The following is a 23,959-nucleotide window of genomic DNA, read 5'->3' as shown; positions in this document are numbered from 1 at the left end:
GGGAGCCTATTTAACCCAGCATGCTTCCCCAGAAGAGCCTCTATTCTTTCTCCCACGCCCCTAAGTTTCCACTGGGGGAGCAGTACAGCATCAGCTCTCCCAGACCATACTGGTTTGACCTGAGCAGTACAGCATCAGCTCTCCCAGACCATGCTGGTTGACCATCTCCAGACTCAAACTTCTCCATAACACTGTGTGGGTCTCATAGTCAACTGCTTCTTCTCTGTTGAAGGACCAAGCTGCCAAATGTTAGGGTCCATAGAGTCCCTCCCTAAACTCCCAGGGGCACACACTAGTCTGGATCACCCTTCCCTGTGCAGCCTCTGTGGAGAGAGGAAGGTCAGTTCTGTTTTCACTGAATTTCACTTTTCAGGGAAGGAGATGAAGGTAGGCCTTGACCTCCTTTGTCATCTGACTATATTTTCCCATCCAGGGAAAACAGGGACATGACAAGGATGAAACAAAACAGACCCCGGAGTACCTAGCCTCATCAGTCAGTACTGAGTTTGCCTTTCAGGAAGCACTCTGCAGTTACCCCAAGGGCAACTTGATAAGCCTATTCAGCATTGTCACATTGGCCTTTACATGGTCTACAGTGTCAACATCCAGCTGACCAAGATCAAACAGTTTGGACAAAGGACAGTAAACACTCCCCAAAAGTTTTCTAACTCAAAAACCCTTTCCAGAAGCAGAGCTCTGACTGTGGTTTTCATGCTGAAAACAGACTAAGATTCGTGAGGCTGCTCTGTCCACAGAGCATAATGAGGGCTACAGGTGGCAATCATGGCTGCCAGGAAGATTTACCCATAGCCATAGAATAAAGTGAAAACAAATGGGTCAGTTTAAGTTCACAAGTACATTGTAAATAACCCTGTGCACCCAATAAACAACAGTATCCTGTACTCAAGACAGAATCTTATTAGTGAGGTGTTTTGCATACCTTCTCTTATTGCATACTTAAGACCCACTTAGAGCACACTTCAGTTAGATGGCCACATTTCAAGGGTACAAGAGCCACACATGACAACTGCCTTCCCCACTGTTCAGGCTTGGTGTCCTTGTCTCTGTAAAATCAGATGCTAAGTCTATGGTGCTTCTCTGTCCTCATGACTGGTCTCCCATGCTACCAGGAATTTTGAAGGTGATGCGTCTAGAATTCATTGAGAGCAATTTTCATTCTAATGAAAAGTAACAGGAAGGAAACACCCAGTGGTCATTGGCAACATGTAAATAAATAGGAACATCCAAGTTGTAGCAAGTTAGTTTTAACAAGAGGTGGTGGGTAGATTTGGCTTATAGGATATGGTTAGCTAACATTTGGCATCCGGTGTAGAACAGCAAAATCTAGCATCTAATTCGTGACCAAAGATGATCAGCGATGTAGAGTAAAAACTTGTTTCTCTGTAATGATACTGTTTCAAACTGAATTATTTTTACTCAAAAGTCAAATGATGGGCTAAGGGGATGGGTTCATTAGATAAAGGGCTTGTCACCTATGCATCAAGACTGTGTTTCGCATTCCTAGAGCCCATGTAAATGCTTGGAGGCCACATGTAATCCTAGCATTCAAGAGGCAGAGTCAAGGAATCCCCAGGATGAGACAGCTAGCTAAACTAGTGAGAGAGGATATGCTCCAGGTTGTGAGAGACCCTGACTTCAACCCTCCAGGTTGAAGACACCTGACATCAACTTCTGTCTCACACACACTCCATTCACATGCATGAGCTCCCCTCCACATACATACATACACATGTACACACAAAGTCATATGGTGAAGCCACCATGACCCCCAATGAGATGATATTTGAAGGCAGGATCTGTAGAGGTGGTCAGAACACGAGAAAGGAGGCAATCAGATAATTTCAGTGACCCTGGGGAAGGAGACCTCAGAGAATATGCCCTCTCATCATCTCAGGAGAAGCCCAGGAAGATGGGAGCGTGACATCCTTTGCTCAGTCAGGGGAGAAGACAGCTGGCGTTAAACTACCCACTGGGTGCACATCTCCAGAAAGCAGTGTATAGAGTGAGTTCTAAAATGCCTTTTTTAAACCTAAAATATTCACTTATTTTTATTTAAAAAGGAACTCAAGAATTAAGACATTTTATGTCTCCTCATTCCAGGGCACATTCTTCTCTAAATATTATTCTAAAAGATTCATTTTAACCCCTTAATCAATCACACACCATCAAGGAAATGCGAGCAGAAAGGCTTTGGCTGTTCTGACTGAGGCTCTTTCACCCAGAATATGAGGCACACTCCGGCTCTTGCTTCTGCTCTGGTTCTTATGAACTTAACTCTGAAGGTGCACATCCTGCAGCCCCCATGCATGGTGTTCATATCATGCGGGTCAACCACAGCTCTTGCATATTTCCCTCCACATCAGAGCATATTTCTTTCCCTCTGTGAACTTTTAGCCTTCCTTTATACTAGGGACATTTGTTTAACACAATGATTATATTTCTTTCATGTTATTTTTTGCTTGGTGCAGTGGTGCTAAACTGTTTGTAGTTAATTTTGAGTGGACAACTTCTTGCCTTTTTATTTATATTTCTTCTAATAAATACCTTGCTTTAATATTTCTTCATGTGTTAATACTTAACACATTGTAAACTTGAGCAGGATCAATCCTTCACTTCTGCCTGTGAGTCCCATTTTATCTTTTTTGCTATTTCCCCTTTCCTTTATAGCATTCTTCTCTCCCTTGCCAAATCCAATTCTACAAAATCAGGAAGGAATCCAGGCCACTCTCTTTCCTTTGAATCAGAAATAAAGCTCGTCAGGGACTCTCCAGTGTAGCCACAGTCTGCAGAGAAACTGTCTTCTGAAGGATTGCTTTGACCACACCTTGAGTTTTATAAAAAGAGAGGGTTTCTTGGCTTATTTTTTGTTTATTTATTTTGATTTCCCATTTCAACCCAGAACTATGTGCATCTAAAGTCACATCATTTCTTCTGCTCTTTCATGGGACCTTTGATAAGCTGTAAAATGATACATATCCCTTGGTTAATAATGTAAAAATTTAATAAAAATGAAGGGAAATGAATATTATTTTTTCTTTGAGTGTATCAACAATGAACATACTTCATGGTGTTTTAAACTTTCCTAGATATTTTGATAGAAATGCTTAATTTATTGGACACAGGTATCACTTTCATTCCCAAGTGAGCCCTGAATTCCCAGTTTCCATGTTCTCTGCAGGCACTGACTCACCCTTTCTAAGGAATCCCTCCCAGATTCAGGTTTAAGCGCAGCTCCTCAGGAACTGATCTCTGTCTCTCCTTGCCCTGAACCACTCAACCCTAATTAGTCTCATTACAGCCGGATATGAAAGTACACACGGTTCATCTCATTCTGTTTCCTGAGCCAAATTTTGTCCTGATATGGACAGCTCCAGAGTCAGTGGGAAAGTTAGCATACATACAGTCCGTTTAACTGTTGGGAAAGCACCTAAATAAATACTTTCACATCTCTTTATTTTAGAATAAAATTGAGGCCAGGAAGCTGGTCAACTTCTTTGGTCCTCCTACATCTTACTAATTTTAGTATGTATTGATGGTAATTTCATACACGGATATGATGCATTTAGATCATATCCATCCCTATTTCCTCTGTCCAATCTCTCCTAGAACACCACCCCCCACCACATCCACTTCCCAAATTATTTCTTCTCCTTCTCCCTCTTCTTTCCCTTCCTCTTCCCTCCTGTTCTTCCTCCTTGTTCTTCTTCTCCACAGAGTAAAATCAATTCTGCCTGTACATTTATGACCATCCACCAGAGAATGGCCAACCTACCATAGGCCACACAGTTGAAGAACACTGACTTTCCTGTAGCTATTTATTCTCCTAATTGTGACTGAAGGCCCGCATGACAGGATCCAGCAGGCACATTTTCCTGGATTCCACACAACCAAGGCATTCTTCTAGCAGCTCCTCCTGACATTGCTATGAAGAAGATATTGACCTTGGTAGCTCTTTCCTCGGTGTATTCACCAAAGCGGTATCTTCCCCTGGTTCACTAGGTCTTTGGAGAGTCCGCTCTTCATTTCCAGTTGGCTTCAGCTTTCTGCACAAGGAATTGTCTTCTCTCTGCACTCAGTTGAGAACCACAGACTGTAGAGTCCTGGCTCTTTGGAATGCATGGATGATTCTTGCTGGCCTTACCTGAGAGTAAGCAGCATTGCCTAGGATGCATTTCCCATTTTTCAGAAACTGAGCTGTGGAACATCTATATGAGTTCATGTTTTGTTGCAGTAATTTAACAAGGAATCGCTGATTCTATCCTGTTACAGATTAAATCCTTAGGAGTTTTAGGAACTGGGTGAAAATGAAGACAAGACAGGAAAGGCAAAGATCCCTCCTGGTCTCATGCCGCCACACCTCTCTGAAGTGACTGGCTCTAGGGCATCCTTCCATCATGTGTTCTGTTCATACCTACCCTCTACTCTTTCTCACCAACATCCTGGACCCCCACACCGCAGGTCCCATCCCAACTTCATGTCTTCTTTTTACATATCAATATTTTAATTCTGTGTAAATCTAAAACCTATTAATAAACTTTGCTTTCTCTTTTCCTCCATGGCTTGTTCTCTTTCTTCCCATTTTAATATCAGCTAGGGAAATGGAAAAGAAGTAAAACAATACATTTGAGAAACAGGTGATCTGCTTCAGACAAACTCTGTGGTCAAAATAGTTATAAAAACCAACTACAGTTGATCATTTCTTTGATTTAGATACAAGGTGTACTACCATCCAAAGTCTTCTATATTTTTCATTGTTAACAAGCCTTCATTCACAGACAATATGTTTTTATTTTTAATCAATTTTTTGTTAATTTCCCCCTAAATATGTATTGAAATTAAAAGGCAGAGTTTTTTGTTTTGTTTTTTGATTTTGTTTTTGTTGCTTTTTTTAAGCTCCATAGAAAAGGGTTCAAGGAGAAAGATGTTGAAGAACCCCTTTGCAGACACTGACTTAGGTCCTGACCAGAGTTCATGCACTGAGTAACTGACAGCTGTCGTCATCTGTTTGGTCTCCTAAGTGACAGCCCTGGAAGACTTTCCCCTGAGGTTGAATAAGGTCCCCAAGATGCTCAGTTTCTGGCTTGAACTGGTTTGTACTGGCTTCTCCATGGATGAAGTGGGCTTTGTTTCAGGATATGGCAATGTGACTTTTTCCTTTTATTTTTTTTCTCTCTCTCCTTACCTCTTCCTTCTTTCTTCTTCCTTCCTTCCTTCCTTCCTTCCTTCCTTCCTTCCTTCCTTCCTTCCTTCCTTCCTTCCTTTTTCAGACAAGGTCAGCATGTGTGTCCCATGTCACACAGAGCAGAAGCCCCGGACTGCTTATATTTTTATATAAAGTGTTGTAAATCTCAAGATGCCTCAAATTAGTGACCTTACACCCCTAATTGTGTTAATCCTGTGTCCCCGGTGCTGATATTACAAGAGAACCGTTATACAGAGTTTATGTAGTGCTTGGGATCTAGGGCTTCACATTCTCTCTCTCTCTCTCTCTCTCTCTCTCTCTCTCTCTCTCTCTCTCTCAAATTTTAAGTCCTCTTGACTCTTTCTAGACCCCCAAAGTACAAGAGATTTTGTGTATCTCATGGTGCATGTTATATAGAAAATACCCACCATCTAGACACACAAAAGAATTGAATGTATAAGAAATGACTCCAGTCCCCAAGATCAGTGTAACTGAAGAAATCTGACAGAAAGTATGGCAGGGTCTATTACTCACAAGAGATATTTATTTTCTATGGCTGTTTCTCTACCCATGCATGTGGCATGGTTGGCTGTACCTAGCAGTACCTTGAGGAGCCATGTGTGTCTTGAGGTTGTGTAACCTAGGCATACACTTCCTTCTTCCCTGGCCTTGAACCTTGACCCAGGGAACCCTTGCCTCTTGCAGACAGCAAGTGGGCATGCCCAGACCTGCACCATGGGGACCCCTGTGAACTTCATTTTCTTCCCTGTCTCTGTTTAGCTTTAGGCACAGCTCCAGCATGTACTTGGTTGGTGCAAAAGGAATTACAGTTTAGAGCCATGAATTTAAAATCATTATAACTAGGCTCACAAACACATCTTTAGTAATCAAAACAGGAAGACTAAAATCAACATATTTTTGTCAATGGGAAATATAAATTGGCTTATTGGTAATGCCTAAGAATCATGCTTGGTGATTTGAAGAATGCTGTAGAAAACATTTTCTGCATCATGCTTGTTGTGGGACGACTGTCCCTGCAATTGGCTGTTAAGGTGCTTTAAGGTGTGGTAGTCAGTTATCAGAGGTCAGCTGAGTGAGGGTAACTGGGGCAAAATTCCTCTTCTCCCACTCCCCGTCTACACTTTATTTTTAATGTGTGTGTGTGTGTGTGTGTGTGTGTGTGTGCCCATGTGCGTGCAAATACTCACAGAAGGCAGAAGAGAAGGCCTAATTCCCAGGAACTAGGGTTGTGAAACACCCTTTCTCAGGTGCGGGGAACTGGCTCAATTCCTCCGCGAGCGCAGTACATGCTCTTCAGGACTGAGTCGTCTCTGCAGCCTCTCATTCAACTTCTAGAGTGTTCTATGTGAGACATGGAGTTGGGAATTTTCATGGAGAAGAAATGGATCCTGTCACCTGACCAATGCCTGCCATGGGTGTTGGGGTTTGCATGCATTTGATTCTCTGAGCACACGTCTCATGTGTAACGGTTCTGGTGAGGCTCAGAAAACTCTAGTGGACCAGATATGTGGCATACCACTGAACCTTTTTTTATGTGCAAGTTTTTCTTTGGGAAGTGCTTTGGAGCTCATTCTTCGCCAAGCCTCTGAGCTTGTTATCTCTGGCTGCCATCTAAAACATATTTTTTTTTTTGTCCCATGTTGCAATTAGAGATGGTTCATCGTTGTTGTGTAGAATAAGAGAAGATGACAGTTCAAATTATTTTATTTTTAATTTTGGTCAGCTCATGAGACTTCCACTCATTACCTTTGTACCTTTTAGTGTGCTTCGTGTGTAGAATGGCCATTGAATGCCCACATTAAGTGTTGTGGCTACCTCTCGTGTAGTGTTAAGAGGATCAGCTTGGATGATTGTTTTCAATTGGTCACCGTAAACTTCTGATGGCCACCTTCTCTGCTGCTCATTTTCGGGACTCTCTTTCTGCACTACATTGCACCCTCAGACTGTTCCTGTCGCTGTGGCGGGCTGCGGGTTGTTTCTGCTGCTTTATGAGCCATTCTGAATGCAAATAAGAAAATCCTTGAGTGTTTTTTTGTTTGTTTGATTGATTTAACCTGGTTTCCATACTATAAAATGTAATAAACAAGAGGAGACATAGAGAGGCTGGCCACTGGCCCTGCCTGCCATGGAGAGACAGGGTTCCACTCAGCACAGCAAATCCCAAGCCTCCCTACCCTCTGCTGGAGCCTGTTGGGCACTCCACTTGGGTCTCTACTCTTCGTTTTTAATCTCTACATGTCCTGGCCCGCTGATGCCTCCATAGGTAAGAGACCTCTGCTGATCTCTGGTTAAAACTTCTTGCTTCAAGGCCTTAGATGAGCTACCTGGCATTTGGGCACAGCAATGGGTCCACTGCAAGGTCATCGCTGACTGAAGGAGCTACAGCTACTGATAAAGATGCAAGAGTTGAGAGTGACTGCATGCCTCTATTTAAAATACTCCCCTGTGGGTGGCGGCCGGCAAACATTCCCACATTTTACAAACAGAAGAGTGAAAGGAAAGGCAAGGAAACGGGGTTTAATGACAGCATGAAGAATTTAGGTTAGATATGGGGAATGATGCTCTGACAGTGAATTATGACTCAGTGAGATAGGTTACCAGGAAAGACAATATGCTTAAGACACTGATACATACATATCCCTTGATACAAAGCACATGTGATGGCCTTGGTTACTTTTTTAGTGTTTGTATTAATTTTTTGAGAATTTCATGTATGCATACAATCTATTTTGACCCCTAGTCACAGCTCCCTGCCAACGTCTCGCACTTCCCTACTCCTTCCCACTTTTGCTGTTTACAGCTGACTGATTTTAAAGCGAGACTCCATGCAGCATCCCCCGCTGTCTTGCATGGAAGTCGGTGTGACAGTGACAGGTGTAGTTGAGTGGGTCGCCAGATTACTCTCGGTCTTCATCTGAGAGTCGGATGTCAAAGGGTGCGCAGCGTGGCTGTCCTGTCGCGTAGGTGTGCATTTCACTCTAGCAGCTCCCACTGTCTTCAGGAGGCATGTGACCTTGTCTTTCTCCACCGGCTTCTCTCATGGGAATGCTGTGGCACTCATTATAGAGCCTGGTGACTCAGTGATGCTGTTGAGACAGAAAGATGGCTGTCTGTAAGATGGAGGCACAGTGTAGGAATGCATCTTGGTGGCCTCCAAGGGGAAGCTATCAGAGGAATGCGTGAGTGCAAGACAATGCCATGCATTTCTAGTCTTGAACTCTTTCTGATGTGTTACAGATGAGTGTTGGTTTTGTTCTTGTGGAGGGCTCACAGCAGCTGAAAGGTTAAGAGCCAACCCAAACATCTATTGCTTCTTTTAATCTCATTAGAATTGATCTTCAATGTGTGTTTCTTCTCTACAAATAGTCACTTTGCATTTTCCTAAATACTTGCAACCTAAGGACAGAAAACCAGTATGATTTTAATGAAAACATTTGTGTAGTCACCCCAGACTGATTGTTTAACTGGCTCTAATTTGGTGACAGCTACTGTGACCCCCCCCCCCCCCCCGGCATTATATCCTCTGTTCTCTATTCTCACCAACAGAGGACGATGTTTGATAGACCTTGGCCCCTACTTGAACCCCTGGAAAGGATCCCATTTCAGACAGACACTTCTGGAAGAAGGTGCTGACAGACATGGGCTGAGGCCGGAACTTCCGTTCCATGAGAATCACCAGGCTTTTGAGACTTACTCACGTGCTTGTGCAGAATGGCCACTTCTGGGTTCTAGTTTCAATAAGCAACAGTGATCCCAAATGCATGTTTTGCGTTTTGTTTATTTGCCTGATTTTGTTTGCTTTAGCTTACAAATCTTACAGCAGAGTGAAAAATAATGTCTTGGAAAAATGGAGAAATACAGGCTGGTGGCTGGAAAATGAAACCTTGAACCTCCCATAGACAGATTGTTAGAGCAGGCGCAGGATTAAGAGGGAATTCCACTGGAAGCCCAGTCCAAACACGGGCCGCTTTCATCTGAAACTCTCAGAATCTAAAAGGTAAAGCTTCTTGGCACTTGCCCTACACACACATCTTGAAGTGAGTCCAGAAGAAAGAAGTAACATGGAGGTAAGTGGCCTTACTTCATTCTCCTGCCACTTGGAGAGAAACCATTTCCCTTTGTTGGGTAATTTACAACTATTTTAGGCTATTTAAGTTGCAAACAAGTGAGCAACAGATCTCATCTTATCCGAACCACTTTCAGATGGATTTCACAATAAAAACTTGAGGAAATTTAGGACACATTAAGATCATGATTAAGGACTTTAGGAAAGGTTCATGTTCTTTCTTTCTACCTTAGAGGCCTCTTGAACACATTATTGTGGAAACTGACTAAATGCATAGCTACACACTTAGAATAAAAAACAAAATCTTAAATTAACACTGTCATATCTGACATACTTTGTTTTCAAAATCAAATGCTAAGGAGGCAGAAATCTCAGTTATCCAACCTTGGCTTTTAATTGTGGAGTCAGCTCTAAAAACATTCCGAATCCATCTTCAGGGTGTTCTCTGACAGCCCTGGGTTAGGTGCAACATCAGTGGGAAGAATGGAGAGGGCATGGGACTCTAGAGACAGCAGACCATCAGGCAGGGCTAGGTTTGAGCATGGATTTAAACTTTATGTGCTCTTAGGAAAGGAGACAGCGCCTTCTGCATCACACAGATCAGCACCTCACTTGAAAGGTGGTGAGGTTTGTCTATAAAATGTAAAGCATTTTTACACATGGGACTCAGCTTTATGATGAGCCAGTCTGGTCTCAAGATCTCCTGGCCTCAAGGACACTCCAGTGTTTGAAAGGTACAAGGACTTGGTTTTGAAGCTGAAGCCAGAGTTGTGTAAAATTCACACACCTGCTTTCTGTCTGGCACCCTGCCATCTGCTGCATCCTGAAGAAGCTGTTGTAGCCTGGTTTGAGGTCTTCAGTTGTCACTAATCATAACTTACAGTGCCGGTTAGCTTTCTTGTTGCTGTGATCAAATGACAAGCAATGCTTAATGGAGGAAGAGTGTGTTGTGGTTTAAAGGAGCATGGTGTGCAGCCCATTGTGGAAGGGAGGCAGAGACAAGATGGCAGGAACGTGAGTTCTCTTTAGTCACATTGCCTCTGCAGTCAGGAAGCAAGCAGGATACACAAAGTCAGACTGGGCCAAGGAATCTCAAAGATCCCCCAGTGACCTACTTCCTCCAGCTAACCTCACCTTGAGACTTGCTCCTCTCAAGCCTAGGACCAAGAATTCAGAGTGACTCCGAGGGGAACACATTCAAATCATAACATCTCTGCAAAATGCATGTTCATCTGGATAAGCCTGGAAAAGATGTGCTTTGTGTGACTAAGAATTCAATGGGTGAGGAGAATTCTTATCTTGACATGAGAGTTACTTCTTTAATGCTCGCAAAAAGAAAAAAGCCAACATTCATCAGCTTCATGTGACACTGCACCTTCATTATGATGTTAGTTTGGTAGGGTTTCCTTAACAAAGCATCACAGACCAGGCTCTGACAGCAGAGATGTGTGTCCTCATTGCTATGGAAGGTGAGCATCCTGTCAGTGAGGTGGGGCCCACCAAGGGCTTACTCAGGACACTTAGATGGTATCTTCTTCCTGTGCCTTGCAAGATCATCTTCCCTGTGTGCATATGTGTCTTGACTAATCAGGACAAGTTAGCTAGCTCATTTTGCTGAGACTGAACTTAATCATATTATTTCATATCTTACATCCAAGTACTGGCATTTCCGAAGTACTGGCATTTATGGTGTTCATAGAATTTGGAAGAACCATGTTTCAGCCCAGATCTCTCAACTGGGCCCTCCTTGTGCTCACATTTCAGCCTTAGTTCATCTAGATATCCCAGAAACTCCGACTTGTATGGAAATTTCTGTTTCTTCAGATCATGAGGTGAAGAATTCAGTCCTGGAGCATTCCCTGTGATGCTAATGCATGTGACCACAGCAGGAGAGTCTGAGAAACAAGTTCTAAAGTACCCCAGCCCCTAGTGGTGACCAACTACTGTCACCACCTCACATTCAGGGACACTCAAATGCAAGGCTCTGCAAGACAGCCCTCTGTGTGCCTCCTGCCAACACATCTCTGTGGCGCGATTTCCCTAAAGTGTAATTCTGTTCTTCTCCTGGTATGAAAATAACCCTTGACTTGTGTGGATGCTCTAACAACTCTGGAGCTGTCTCCTACCTAATAATCTGTATAAAATATGAAATAACCAAAACACAGAAGAAAAAATTCAAGGAAGGCTACCTCAGCCTGAAAAAGCCAGGAAAGAATCTCAGCCCTAGACCAGTATGACCAGTACACAGAGCATATTGATGGGCAGTCACTGTTCATCCTATCCCTCCCTGTGTTTTCCTGGCCCCTGCCATCCTTGCTCCACTGGTCCTTCTTTGGAAAGGAGGTCAGGGCTTTATTAGCAGTGCACAGTTTGAAGTATTCCAAACATAGAAAACTGATCACAAGTAATCATCTCTTCCTGCTCTGAGTTGGCATTTTATTATGAAGTAGAGTTGCCACCCATAACAGACAGTGAGAATCGATTTTCACTGACTTATTTTTTGCACCCACTCTGAAGCCAGGATGTGGCTGATGTTCATCTCTCAGCTACTCAAGACCTTGAAGGATTAGACCTGGAAGTGTTTCTTACAAGCAAACAGCTCAGCTGGGGTAAGGCTGATCACTTCCATCTGGAAGCTAAATTCTATAAACATGTGTTATTGTTGTTGTTGTTGGATGCAGAGTACCCACCATTTAAACAAGCAAAGGACTTACAGTGTGAGATGTTGGAGGTCACAAGGGTGTTCTACTTGTTGTTTAGTTTACTCTGTCCTAAAATTTAAAATAGACCATTTAAGACCTCACAAAGAACACCAAACAGACACATCAAAGGTGAAATTTAGAAGTTCAGCAACATCCATCAAATTTTCCTATAATCGTCACGTTGAAGAGAATGCCCTACCCCAAACTGAATTAACTTATTCTGTTCTGTCTGTCTTCAAGTACTCCCTGTCTGTCTGTCCTGCAGTCGTGTGCTCTTGAATAGAGGGACTAGCATTGATAAGCTTGGCTGGGTTAGGATCAGGGAGCCTGGCTGGACTTGCATCAGGAAGCTTGGCAAGGCAGAGGAAGCTTAGAGCACAGTTAGTCTTTCCTATGATAAACAATCTGTTTTTGTGCTTTTGATTAAAATTTAATAAAAAAATGTTTCAGCAAGGCAAAGACTTGTTAAAAGCAGGTGAAGAAAGATCAACATTTGCTCCTCACAAAACTAATCCCTCCATCTCGCTAGTGTCTCATATTCCCTATTTATCTGGCAGGAGCTGGGTGTCCTAGGAAACAGGATCACTCCTGGCAAAGGGATTTCTTTTCACTCTACTCTCTAGCCCTGAAGGAGTCTAAAATTTGATCCCAGATAGCTTCCTCCACAGCTCACCTCCTGAAACCAGATTTTTTTTTCTCAGCAGCTGCACAGAATTCCACTGGGAGGGGGGACGCTGAGCATCATCCCTGCAGACTCCATTTGCACAGCTCAACAGTGAAATTGTGTGTCTGACCCTAGGAAGCCTACCGTAAGCTGACTTCCAGCTACAGGGACCAGGCAGGGCAGAGGGACAAAGGGTATAGAGAAAGAGGGTGGGATGGAATGGAGGTGCTAAGGTAATTGTTGTCTGCATGTGCATCACAGAAATCAAATGACAAAAGACTCTCACTCAGAACCTCATCCTACACACACTGTGGTCATTCAATTGAGAATGGCCCCCATACGCTCATATATTTGCATGCTTACTCTCTGGCTGATGAGCTGTTTGAGAAGAATTAGTAGGTGTGGCCTTGGTGGACTAGGCATGTCACTGGGGGTGGGCTTTAAGTTCTCAAAATCCAATGGCAGGCCCAGTGGATCCCTGCCTATTGCCTTTGAATCAGGATGTAAATTTCTCAGCTACTGCTCCAGCACCAGGCCCGCCTGCATGCATCCAAGCTCTCCATCATGATGACAAAGGACTAACCTTCTGAAACTGTAAACAAGCCCCTAATTAATGCTTTTGTCTATAAACTTGGTCATGGTGCATCTTCACAGCAACAGAACAGTGACTAAGTCATACACCACACAAGCAAACAAATAGATATGAGATGTGTGAAGACTCTTTGGTCAGTGAGGGTCCACACACTTTAAAGTGGTCCCATGAGATCACATCCCCTAGAAGTGTGGTCACCATCTTGATTTGCATAAGCTAATTCTGATGCTTTTATGATGGTGACATCACCTGACCATGCAGTCTGCAGATCTTGTCCTTGTAGTAAACACGTGACTTTATATTAAACCACAGCTTTGTGCACTGTGGGTCCTGACTCCATGGTCTTTGTGCAGCTGAATGTGGAGGTTCTGGGAATTTTGGTAACAGTGGAAAGATTCTGACTGTCCAACAACAAAATAATTTCAGATCCAATAGAATATGGATCTGAGGTGTTTTGCCCAGCTGGTGCTGTGGATATCATTGTATAAATAAAATGCTGATTAACCAGTGGCCAGGCAGGAAGTATAGGCAGGACAAGCAGAGAGGAGAATTCTGGGAAGTGGAAGGCGGAGGAAGGAGACACTGCCAGCTGCTATGACAAGCAGCATGTGAAGATGCCAGTAAGCAACAAGCCATGTGGCAAGGTATAGATTTATGGAAATGGATTAATTTAAGCTATAAGAACAGTTAGCAAGAAGCCTGCCACCGCTTTACAGTTTGCAAGCAATATAAGTCTCTGAGTTTACTTGGTTGGGTCTGAGAGGCTGTGGGACTGGCGGGTGACAGAGATTTGTCCTGACTGTGGGCAAGGCAGGAAAACTCTAGCTACAAGCTGGTTTGTGTTGCATCTCACAACTTCACTGTAGCCTTTGTTCTTAACACACTGCATGCATGTTTTGCACTGTGCATGCCCTCCAGCATCACAATGTTGATCAATGAAGAGCAGAACATCACAAATCAAATGAAAAACTATGGTATTTCAGTGCTTTGTTGTAAAAAAATCAAAGCTTTCTGATCTCATAAAAATATAGTGTCTTAGTTACAAAAAAAAGTCTGTGTTTTCCTATCAATACTTGGAATGTAAATATCAAGTTAGTATATATTCATATTATATTAAATTCAAATGTTTGGTTTTAAAAATTATGTTGAGTTGCCAACACCAGTTATTAAATAGTCATCAAGGGAATTTGGGCTTGGAATTAGGAAAGAATTTCTAACAATTTTTGAAATGGCTCTAAACATGGTAAATATTTACATAAAAAGGGTTCTCAGTATTGATGATCGTAAGATCAAAATATGGATCAACCTTGGACATCATTGAAGATGCTTGGTGTCCTCTAGTAAGAATACTCAGCTGAGATTTCATTTTTCATGTAAAAGTAAGCACATCCCTCTCATTAGTGTACAAAATTGTTTTCCTCCTTAATTTGGTACAATTACAGGTTCCTCAGAGGACTATTTTAATGTAAACATGTTTATGATTTATTCTCAGTGTTTGATTTGTATATATATTTGTATATATACATATCATTTTTTATGTGCATTGGTGCTTTGCTATGGGTATCGAGTCCCTTGAAACTGGAGTTACAGAGAGGTGGGTGCTGGGATTTGAACACAGATCCTCTGGAAGAGTAGTCAGTTTCCTTAACAGCTGAGGCATCTCTCCAGCCCCATTCGTACATACATTTTATATGCCTATATATCAGGGATTTTGTAAAACATTCTCAGGTAAAGGGGCTCACAAGTGGAGGGAGTTTGAGAAGCTTTCTATTAAGCCAACCATATTTGTGGGTGTAAATCCTACTGGTTGAAACCTGAATGTGCAGTCTCAGGACACAGCCAGGTGAAGCTCCACTGTGTCTTTCCACATACAAGTTAAGAGGACAACTGGGTACTGATCTTGAACAGTTTTTAATCTTGTCATGTGCACATTGAGGGAAAAATAGTATTGGTGAAGGAAAAATGCAAAATTATAATTCTTCTGTGTTTTATTTTGAAGGTGGTTTCATGGCTGATTGTCAGAACTCGTAATGTTCTTAATTTACTGTTCTTAAAACATTGAAGAACAACATAAATGAGATGAGGAGGGAGAGAGGAAGAAGGAAAGGGGGAGGAAAAGATGATGGGGGGACACCCTAGAGTGACGCCCGCAGCCTTCTACTGGCACAAAGCATGCTTGCCTGGATCCTCCGCTCCGAGTCTGAAGAAACACACACACTGTAATAGAGTTGGGCAGAACTTGTTTTTTAAAGACCTTGAGGCCAGAGGATTCTACCCCTTTGTGAGGTAACCCAGTCCAGGCTCAGGAAGTTCTTAATATCCTGAATGATTGCCATATGCAGCCGTTTAAGCTCACTTCCGCCTGACTGAAGACAGGGTGCAGCTGGCACTCTCCTCCTTGACACCCATTCCTGGTCCTGAATGTCACTACCAGGTTGGCTGTCAACCATCTTATCACTGGGGCAAATATGTGCACTACTATAACCTTCTTTGACTCTTTCCAACTCATTCATCACTCATGTCCTGGTGCACAGGCTGAGCACGTGGCTTATGAAAGATCTAAGTCCCCCGTGAAGGGAAGGGGTGCTGTTCCTGAGAGTCAGCAAGCTAATATCTAGCAATTGTTACAGCTCAGCAATGTTGCCCAGTGCCACAATCCCTTCCTGAGGGATTTCTTGGACACCCATCTCTTCTATAATGTACATTTCAGTAGGACACTGGTGTTGTAGCACTAACCTCTGAGGTTAGAGTATTGTGGGGTACACAGTATGCTACACGTGACTTGTAAAGTGAATGGAACTCATCAGGCCTCATGATCACTGTCATAAAAGTGTTCAAACTCACACTCCAGCTCCCAAATTGATTTGTCATGACTGGGTAAGTAACCATGTCAACCAGGTGTCTCACTTAAGGTGTTTGAAGAACTGTGCTCCTTTAGGAAGACAGAGTAAAATAAGCTTTTTGTTTCCTCTAATGATTTTACTATTCATGTAAAAATTAGGTTGGTATGTGCAAGTTTGTGTGTGTGTGTGTGTGTGTGTGTGTGTGTGTGTGTGTGTGTGCTGTGATCTGTATACCTGAGAGTGTATATGAATATCTGGAGATGTGTGAGAGAGGGTCTTGTGGTGGTATTTGCTCCACCCATGACCTTGGGCTGTATGGCCCAAAGGAGGAGGTGCTTCCTGCCATTGTACCTGACATCTTATAAGGAGTTGGAAAAGGCTCACATGCCCCATCTCCCTGCTCCTGCCTGTGAGGAGGATTTGTTCCTGGTCAGATCTGGGGACAACTTCTGCTGTTTACTCCATTCTGTATTCATAAGTGTTTCCTCAATTTATATCTTAATAAATTCAGTTGCCCATTTAATAGACTCACGTGGATTGATCGTAATAGGGTCTTATGTGTGTCTACATGTGGGATGTGTCTGTATTTCTGTAGATGTATGTGTGTTTATATATATGTATTTCTAGGCATGTCTGTGTGTATGCATGTCTGTATGTATGTACCTGTGTATCTATGTGCTTGTTTTTGCATCCATCTCTCTCTCTCTCTCTCTCTCTCTCTCTCTCTCTCTCTCTCTCTCTCTCTGTGTGTGTGTGTGTGCATATGCATGTGTGTATGTGTGTATGCTTGAAAGGTTTCACAAGTGTGTAGTGTACTGGGAAGAGATAAATCACCCACCATACCTTACCATCAGGAGCTTCAAATCAGAGCCTTGATTCATGTCATGGAGGTCCACAAAGTTCATGTACCCCATAACATGAACTAGGCTGCAGGTAGTTTGGAAACACACTGGGGCCAAGAACCTGTGAAGCATGTAGTGACCAGTCCTGCAACTTGGGACCAGCAACACATGCCTTCTTTGAGCCTCAACACGGCTTTTCAGGCTCTCTGCCCTCTGGAGGATTAGCTCCGCACCCTCCACTTCTGGATAATATAATACCTGATGTTTGCCTTTCTCTTTGTTTTTCATTCTTCCTCCCCCACCTCTCACCTGCTCAAAGTGCCTAGCGGTATCATGCTCCATATTTTCAATAGATGTCCCTGAACTACTTGCTGTGGGCTGTCCCAGAAGTCAGTTATGAATGACATACCATTCTGTCCTCAAGGACGTGTCTGATGGAGTGGGAACAATTAAGGGCCCAGTAGTTGAGGGTAAGCAATAGTCGGGGAACCTTGAGCTACTGGACACATGGTAAGAACCAGGACAAGAAGGATGGAGGCTGTAAACAGAGACAGCCAGCTTGGGTGCATTGGAAAGGGACCCAGCACATTAGAGAGAGGTTAGAACTAAACTAGAAGAGCAAGTAGAACTCTATCCTGAAGATGAAGCACAGTGATAGATGTCTCAGGAGAGGAGAGATGTTACTGCAATTGAAGGAGTTGTGATTAATGTGCAGAAAGGACATGAGTTAAAGGCTGGGGTGAGGGAGCCTGAGAAGGTGCTGGTGTCAGGAATGGGTGAACAGGCTTCAGCCTGCACCAAGACGTTGCTATGGAGGCAGGGAGACTCGTGAGTGGCACTTAACAAGAATCTAGGGGTCTTGAGAATAATTCACATTTATGTCATAAGTAGAAAGGACACTAAAGGCTGCTTTGGTTCCAGCAAATCACACTGTCCTGCAGTACCTATGTGACCCAAATGGGGCATGTGGCTGGCCGGCAACATGACTTGCTCCATCATCTGGAAGAGCATTTCCTGTATGCAGCTGCTTCCATAGGAACCGGTGTTCCCCAGGTTTCTCTTGAACCCTTGACTTCTTTTTCTCAATTATACCCAACAACCCCAGCATTCATACACCAGTGGGCCACGCACAGTATGTGTCCAAGCTGAATTCCCATGAGTATGCTCATCAGCTATTAGTCTTTTCCTTTTGACATGCTGACTCTAACCAATCAGGTTCTTCCTTACACACACATTTTATATTTTAACTGTAAAGTGGTGAGCCACTGTGTGTGTGTGTGTGTGTGTGTGTGTGTGTGTGTGTGTGTGAGAGAGAGAGAGAGAGAGAGAGACAGAGAGAGAGAGAGAGAGACAGAGAGACAGAGAGAGACAGAGAGAGAGACAGAGAGAAGGGCACATACACCCTTGCATGAATGAGAGGGTCCAAGGAGAATTCTCTGAAATTGATTCTTTACTTCCTGTAGGTCCCATGGATAGAAATCAGGTCATCAGACTTGGCAGGAAATGCCTCTACCAGATGAGCCACCTGCCATCTTCTGAGCTGCCCTCTTAAAACAAAACCATTTGAAGAGGCTTTGTAGTCTAACAATAGAAATCCCCGAGGAAGGCTGCTGACAGTGAGCCCACACTTGGCTTCTGTGAATGTGATCCCTGTGCTGCACAATCTAGCTCTGGAGTCTTTTGAATCTCCCTGCACAGGGCACCGACTTTTCCTCCTTCTGCAACAGTCCCATCTATACTCAGAAGCATTCTGGGGATTAGGGCTGGACCACATCGGACAGGGTCAGGAAAAGCAAGGAGCTTTACCTTCTGCACCATGAAGGATGGGAAGCATCTTCACAGAAGGTTCCCAGTGCTAAGGTTTCTGTAGAACCTCAAACCCTCATCAATTACAGGAAAATCAGTCAGAAACACAGAGTGTTATAGAATATTAGTTAAAGAGGTATTGCATTCATTTATGTTGTGGAACATTTGTTTTTATGATGCAAAGATTTGTTGCATTCTTTCATGTTGAATTTGTTTACCTCTGTGAAGCTGTACTACTTTGCCTGCCTAAGGCATCTGATAGGTTGAATAAAGAGCTGAACAGCCAATAGCCAGGCAGGAGAAAGGATAGATTTGTGAGAAGAAGGGAAGAGGGAGATATGAGAAAAGAGAAGGAGAGAGGATAGCAGGAGTGAGCCACCCAGCCACAAAACTGGCCTTGGAGTAAGAAGGAAAGAAAGGTATATGGAATAGAGAAAGGTAAAAGCCCAGAGGCAAAAGATAGATGGGATAAGTTAAGTTAAGAAAAACTGGCTAGAAACGATGCAAGCTAAGGCCGTGCATTCATAAGTAAGAATAAGTCTCCATGAACTTATTTGGGAACTGGGTGGCAGGCTCCCAAAGAGTTAAAACAAAACAAAACAAACCTACAACACAGTGTTTGCAGACATTGGCCCATGGAGCCCCCAGCCTTCTCTCACTTCAAATGTTTCCTGCTTCTTGAAACTGAAGCAGGGAATAAGACCAGTCAAGCCTTATTGGTGCAAAGAAACATAAATAAATACACAGGAGAGCAGCAAGCTGCTCCATGAAGGCTGAGCCCCATCCAGGATGCAGCCTGTTTGTACACTGATGTGACATCTACAGGTCAGTGTTGCCATAGGTTGGGCACTGACCATGAACAAAAAAAAAATTGTGATGAGTAGCTCTACCTTGTGTTTCAGATTCTCAAGCCTGCTTGCCTGCCTGCCCGTCTACTCATCTGCCTGTCATTTGAAGAGTAAATGCAGATCCAGAATTAGGAAGGTGATACAGGATTTCCTACAACAGACACACTGGCTCCCTTAAGTTGTGTGTTCCAGAGCAACAGTCCCAAGGGTGCCTGTGTGCTGCCTGGTGAAGACTTGTGATTGCTTCACACATTTGTCTTGTAGGGTTTGATGTACCTGAGGTCTGTAAGACTGGCTTGTTTTGATCTTCCAGAGCCAATGTCCCTGGGTGGCATTCTCACAAGGGCATCTTTGGGTCCCTCTTAGGGGAGAGAATTGGGACTTGGGTCCCTGTGGTGATATTGTGTTCCCCAATATATTGTGCATCTTAATAAACTTATCTGGAGTCAGATAACAGAACAGCCACTAGATAGATATAGAGGCCAGAAAATGGTGGCACACACACCTTTAATCCTGGCTTTCAGGAAGCAGAGATCCATGTGGATCTCTGTGAGTTCAAAGCTACACTGGAAACAGCCAGGCATGGTGACATACACCTTTAATCCCAGGAAGTGATGGCAGGAAGCAAAAAGGTATATAAGGCATGAGGACCAGGAACTAGAGTCTGGTTAAGCTTTTAGACTTTTGAGCAGTAGTTCAGCTGAGATCCATTTGGATGAGGACACAGATGCTTCCAGTTTGAGGAAACGAGATCAGCTGAGGAATTGGCGAGGTTAGCTGTGGCTGGTTCTGTTTCTCTGATCTTTCAGCGTTCACCCCAATACCTGGTTCTGGGTTTGTTTTTATTAATAAGACCTTTTAAGATTCATGCTACAGGTCCCTGATGACTTTTCCAGTGAGGAGTTGGGAATAGCTAAGATTCTGACCAATGATCAGGGACTAAGATGAACAAGGCATTGCCTGCCTTCCTCCTGCCTCTTAGAAGGCACTGATCTTTCTGGAATGTCTTTGTAGCAATTCCCATTTACTGGTTATTTTGTCTATCATCTCAGATCCTAATTTTCCAGTGAGACAAGAAAGTATTTTGCAGTAATTTTTAAAAACATTAACCAACCCAAGTGAAAGTGGGACATTCCTCAAACGTCTCTTTCTATGCTCATTTGACCATGGGGAGCAGCTCACAGATGTGTCAGAGAAGACACCTCTGGATGCTACATGGCTGAGTAAGAGGCAACACTCTGCTCCAATCACTGAGTGGAATTCTGGGGATGTTCATCGATAGCTGCTTAGGCTTGTGGCCCTGGTCATGGCAGGTGAGTTTTTCCTAACAGAATGAAACCTGCTTATTGTAAACAGAGACTTCTTATGTCTGTCTGACTTCTAACTTCTTGAAGAGGGGATTCTAGATGTAACATGTCACAGAGAAGGGCAGAAAATAAAAACCAACCCTACAGGCAGAGGTCTAGAGAGCAGAGTTAGGGGACAACCTACTTTAAGCTTATATTCCTCCCTGTTTTTTCCCCAGAAAACAGAGATGGCTTGGCAGTCACTCTAGAATATCCCAACTGTTAAGGACAATTGTGGTATTGAAGACTGAGAAAAGGAGCAAGATTGGACTTCTAATTCGTTCTCAGCCTCTGCCTCCTGAGCCTTGATGTGACCCAAGGCTTATGTGCATCTTGAGGGTCAGTGTGGGGCTTCTATGGTTCAAACCAAGCCCTGAGACTCCATGTCAGATCTTACACCGAAAACCTACCAAAGTCAAGTTATGCTGTGCTGGCCACTGCAGCCACTGGGGCCACTGCGGCCACTGCAGCCACTGCAGCCACTGCAGCCACTGCAGGGGTGTCTGGTATCCACTGCAGCCACTGCGGCCACTGCAGGGGTGTCTAATATCCACTGCGACACTGTTGCTAGAGGTAAGGAGGCAGGACTTGTCCAGAAGGTGTCTACATCATCCTGGACCACTGTGGCTAGACAGACAGCTAGATAGCTAGACAGACAGCAATAGTGCTCTGCTCCTGAGAGGGACACCCCCGTGTCAACAAAAGACTCCAACCCCAATGGAGATACAGCAGCATCAAGTGCAAGGAAACCCTGAGCTCCATGGACCTGGCTCCGTCCTTGGGGAAGCAGTAGCAAGCAGGTAGGGGTGGGGAACTCACTGCAGCCCCCCCTAAGACAACAGTAGCATTCTCCCTCACCTGCCCCTAGGAAGTCTTCCATTGTAGGGGCGTGAAAGCTGAGAAAGATGATGAGAGGCAACTTTCAAAAAATAAACCAGGCAGAAGTGAGAAAGTAGGATTTCCCTCATCAGCAGGGGCCTGACCTCCAATCAGGAAACAAGCTCCATTCCCTAGACAGACATGGTGAGACCCTCCACAGCAGTGTCAAGGACCAGCATTGTATCCATTTATTCACAAGATCCATGTGTTCCCAAAACAAGGTGTCAAAATCAAAGCTAGATATGCCAGCATGGCATAGCATAGAATCTCAGGCTTTCCCTTTCTAATTATGCACAATAAAAGGAATGGAACTCAAAATTTTATCCATTGTTTTATGAACTTGAAGTATTCTGTCAAGCCAAGAACATTTTCACTGGGAAAAAGAAGTTTCCCAGAGAAAAGTTCGGTCTGGAAATCTTGCCCAGCTCAACAGCAAGAGACCAGTCACCTGTGTGGTTCCTGCTGAGGGCTCACAGCACATCAAATAGGATATCTGTCAGGAAACACATCCTGAGAAATGGGAGACACATGGGCTCTAAGCCTGTGAAACCAGGATGGAGCAATTGAAGGGATGTTCTATGAAAACATGATTCCCATTATGAGCTCAGAACCCACAGGAAGGTCTTTGCATGCACAGTGAAGTCTGGGCCTGGAGAGCTGACCAGGCTCTAGAGGAGGAGATGCTTAGGTACTATCTAAGAAGTCCCTCAGCCAGAAGGAACCATTCACCTAGGAATATTGCATGGGAGGCAGGCTGCATTCTGAGTACTATATTCTTAAAACAAACAAACAAAAAAACAAAAACAAAAACATGGCTTCTAAGGCTCTGGACCTGACTCAATTCTTGATAGATCTACTAGAGAGTGACCCAGAAATCTCGTAAGGGCCACTTGGGCCTCTATACTCAGCTTACAGTTCACAGCCACATGAATGATGACTAAGACTTTCCTTGACCAGCCTGGCAAGTAGCTTCTAAATGACGTGACTCAGCATATATGGAGACAGGATCCCTAACACCATGCTACCATCAAAGCTCCAGTCACTCCCAGAACAGTAACTACACTACTCCTTCCAGGAGACAGGAACTACACATGGACATTCTAGTCTTTAATAAGTACTGAGACAGTGAGTACTGGAAAACAGCGCTGCCTTTGTTTCTAGCTCCATCTTTACCTTTGATCAACTAGATAGCATTTGATTTTGCCATGGTGTCAATTAAGCAGTCCCAAAGTGGCTAATATTCCCCCTATTTAGAAGAGAGAAAGGGAGGCATAAAATTATCCCAATGTCTTACAATTCAGACTGAAGGTGAATTTTGCATGGATATTGTTCATCTCCCAGGTGCACATACCTTAGTCACTAATCTAGGCAGCTGCTTCCCCAGAGTCCTGGCTATTTGTGAGGAATGCTGTTTTTCCATCTCACTTGCTCTGAATGTCAAGCAGGCATAGAGAAGATGTGACTCTAACACAGAACTGTGCTTCCTTTCCTTACCTTTGACAGAAGGGTATATCAGAAAAAGAGAGCATCACCACATTATAAAGAAGGGTGGACAAAGCTCTGCCCTGCTGAAATCGGAAGGATTCACTGGGCTCTGTTGATTAAACAAGGAGTTCTTGCCGCCAAAGCTGAAGTCCAGAGAGCAACAGGCAAGTGGCTTCACATAGCCACTCACAGTCTCTTTTCCCAGGGCTCAAAGAAAGGGCTGCAAGTGGGTGGGCAAGAGGACAGACGAGGACCTCCAGATTTCTCCTGAGCAGAGAGTCAGTCTACCCCACCAAAGGCACTTCTGAGAGGAGTGGCATCTCAGAGCTGCAGATCCAACCCTTTGAAGACCAAGTGGACCTTCAGCTGGCAGTGAGGAGCAGATGATGCAGAGGTCGGGCACATGGCAACTGTAGTCCTTTGATGAACATGGCTAAACCTTATGATGAAGAAAGCAGGCTGCTTCCTGCGTGGATGTCTTTCTCTGGGCTTTGTTACGAAGACAGTCTGGGCTTTGAAATGGATCAATGATCACTCAGTTAAACAAGCAAATTCAAAAGAAGTCAACCAACATGCATATTACTCCTATATCTTTAACTGCCAGAGAGAATTTTACATACACATGCACACAACACACACACACACACACACACACACACACA

Source organism: Peromyscus maniculatus, chromosome 15 (assembly GCF_049852395.1).
Source record: "Peromyscus maniculatus bairdii isolate BWxNUB_F1_BW_parent chromosome 15, HU_Pman_BW_mat_3.1, whole genome shotgun sequence".
NCBI lineage: Eukaryota > Metazoa > Chordata > Mammalia > Rodentia > Cricetidae > Peromyscus > Peromyscus maniculatus.
The sequence above is the reverse complement of the archived record's forward strand: the minus strand, read 5'-3'. Positions refer to the sequence as shown.